Source organism: Myotis brandtii, unplaced genomic scaffold (assembly GCF_000412655.1).
Source record: "Myotis brandtii unplaced genomic scaffold, ASM41265v1 scaffold226, whole genome shotgun sequence".
In the NCBI taxonomy this organism is placed as follows: Eukaryota; Metazoa; Chordata; class Mammalia; order Chiroptera; family Vespertilionidae; genus Myotis; species Myotis brandtii.
Genome location: NW_005358478.1, coordinates 584,359 through 587,278, shown reverse-complemented (window position 1 = coordinate 587,278; position 2,920 = coordinate 584,359). Strand labels below are relative to the sequence as shown.

The 2,920-nt window shown below is 44.1% G+C and overlaps 1 protein-coding gene across 4 annotated transcripts in view; it reads left to right on the top strand.

Annotated features, from left to right (window-relative positions):
• The window catches only part of MRO (maestro), an 18,105-nt gene that overhangs the window by 6,283 nt on the left and 8,902 nt on the right, over window positions 1–2,920 (top strand). The window lies entirely within an intron of this gene.

Here is a 2,920-nt window from a genome sequence, read left to right as displayed (position 1 = left end):
GGAGAGGGAGAGAGAGATAGAAACATCAATGACGAGAGAGAATAATTGACTGGCTGCCTCCTGCAGGCCCCACACAGGGGTTCAAGCCCACAACCTGGGCATGTGCCCTGAGTGTTACCAATTCACCTGGGGGGAGGGGGGGCAAAGATGGTGGAGCAACCCAATCCCCACGCACCTCCAGTTCAATCGGCGTCAAATGTCCCAAAGCATTTACCAGCTCCTGCATTTAAATACATTCAAGACTCAGGAGTAATCAGTAGGGTGGCCAGCTGATTCCGGTTTGTCCAGGACGTTCCTGGCCTTAGCCCTGGAAGTCCCATGTCCCAGGGAACCCCCCAGGCTCAGGTAAACCAAGGTCACCAGTTACCCCAGCTCAGTGACTGCCCATTAGAATTTCACAGCAAGCTTTAAAAATTCCTGCTGCTGGGCCCGCCTCCAGAGGTGATGTTAGACTGGGGCCGGGAGCAGCCAGGGCGTGAGGAGGTTGAAAAGTTCCTCTGAATTCTAATGCTGCCAGGGTAGAGAACCACTGCAGCTCCTTGCCTGCCATTGCTCCTACTAAAAATATTTCTAAACCCAAACAAAGTCAATGATTCTAATGAAGTTGGACCCATACCACACACCATATACAAAAATGGACTCAAAATGGGTCAACAGTCTAAATATAACTAAAACTATAAAAATCTTAGAAGAAAACATAGGGATAAATCTGTTTGACCTTGGATTTGGTGATGGATTTTTAGATAGAACATTAAAAGCATGAATAACAACACTGAAAATAGATAAATTAGACGTTGTCAAAATTAAAGACTATCGTGTATCAAAAGAATTATTTTTTTTAAGTTATTGATTTTAGAGAGAGAAAGAAAGGGAGGGAGAGAGAGAGAAACATTGATTTGTTGTTTCACTTATTTATGCATTCATTGGTTGATTCTTATATGTGCCCTGACTGGGGATTGAGCCTGTAACCTTGATGTATCAGGACAACGCTCTAACCAACTGTGCTACCTGGCTAGGCCCAAAAGACATTATTAAGAAAGTAAAAAGCCAATCTACAGAGGGAAAAGTATTTATAAATCTTATATCTAATAAGGGTCTTCTATCCAGAATATATAAAGAACTCCACGACTCAAAAGAAAAAGATAACCCACTAAAAAATGAGCAAAGGATAGGAATAGACATTTCTTTGAAAAAGATACACAATCACCAACAAGCGCACAAAAAATGCCATTAGTCACCAGGGAAGTGCAAATCAAATCCACAGTGACATAACACGTCATGCCCACTAGGATGGATATCAGAATAATTTAAAAAGCTGGAAAATAACAACTGTTGGTGATGTGGAGAAATTGGAATCTTCGCACATTGCTGGTGGAAATGTAAAATGGTACAGCCACTATGGAAAGCAGTTTGGTGGTTCCTCAAAAAGATAAACATAGAGCTATCTTCTGACTCAGCAATTCCACTCCTAAATACATACCCCAAAGAATTAAAAGTAGATACTCAAACAAATGCCAATGTTCATAGCAGCACTACTCACAAAAACCAGACTGTGAAAGCAAACCAGAAGGTGGAAACAACCCAAGTGTCTGTCAGCAGATGAACGGATAAACAAAATGTGGTATATCCATGTAACGGAATATTACCCAGACATGAAAAGGAATGAAGTAGCAATATGAACTCCACCATGGATGAACCTCAAAAACATGTGAAGAGAAAGAATCCAGCTCAAAAGGTCACAATATTGGATGAATCCACCTATATAGAATATCCAGAACACAGTAAATTAATAGAGATAGAAAGCAGATTAATGGTTGCCAGGGGCTGGAGAGGGCAGAATGGGGAGTGACTTCTTAACTTGTAGGGTGATGGAAAAGTTTAGGACTAAATAGAAGTGGTAGTTATACCACACTGTTAAAATAGTTGATGGTATGTTATCTGAATTTCACCTCAATAAAAAAATTAATGGTTTACTCTTATCTACAAAATACAATTGAGACTAAACTCTTTAGCGGTCAAAGTCCTTCACAGCTGATCTTTACTTCCTGTAGCCTTATCTTTTATCACTCCCATGATGCTAACTGCCTGTTCATGGCATTCCACTGAAATCCCAGCGTGTCAAATACACTCTGCCTCGCCTTGAAAGCTCACCCACATGGCGAGGGAGGTGTCTACCAGCAGTTCCAGCCACAGTCCTCTCTTGATTCTTGTAGCTCTTAACTTTACACCCTTGCACTCAAAGCCTGGTCCTGGGACCAGAAGCATTGCTGTCCCCTGGGAGCTTATCAGAGGGGCAGAACCTGGTGCCCAACCCCAGACCCATTGAGTCCAAATCTGCATTTTAACATGATCCTCTGGTGATTAAGTCTGAGAAGCACAGGCTTATACTAGTGGCCCTCAAATTAGGCTGTAGATCAGCATCACTTTGTGAGCTGTATTTATTTATAATATACTAGAGGCCCAGTGCATGGATTCATGCACCAGCGAGGTCTCTCAGCCTGGCCTGCGCCCTCTCGCAATCCAGGACCCCTCAGAGGATGTCGGACTGTCAGGGATTGGGCTGAAACTGGCAGTCCGACATCCCCCGAGAAATGTAGTAGTGCACGAAGTAGCAGATAGCCGGGGAGGAGCCCAAGCCTAGGCCGGGCACTGCGCTACTCCCGCTCATCAGGGCCCCACTTCGCCTGCTGCCGCTGCCACCGCCTAGAGGCTCTCACCAGAGCAGCTCCGCTTGACAGCTGTGAGCCCGGCTTCTGGCTGAGCAGTGCTCCCACTGTGGCAGTGCACTGACCACCAGGGAGTAACTCCTGGGTTGAGTGTCTGCCCCCTAGTGGTTAGTGTGCATCATAGCTACTGGTCGACCAGTCGCTTAGGCTTTTATATATATAAATATTTTAAACAATATATACACATGGTTAAA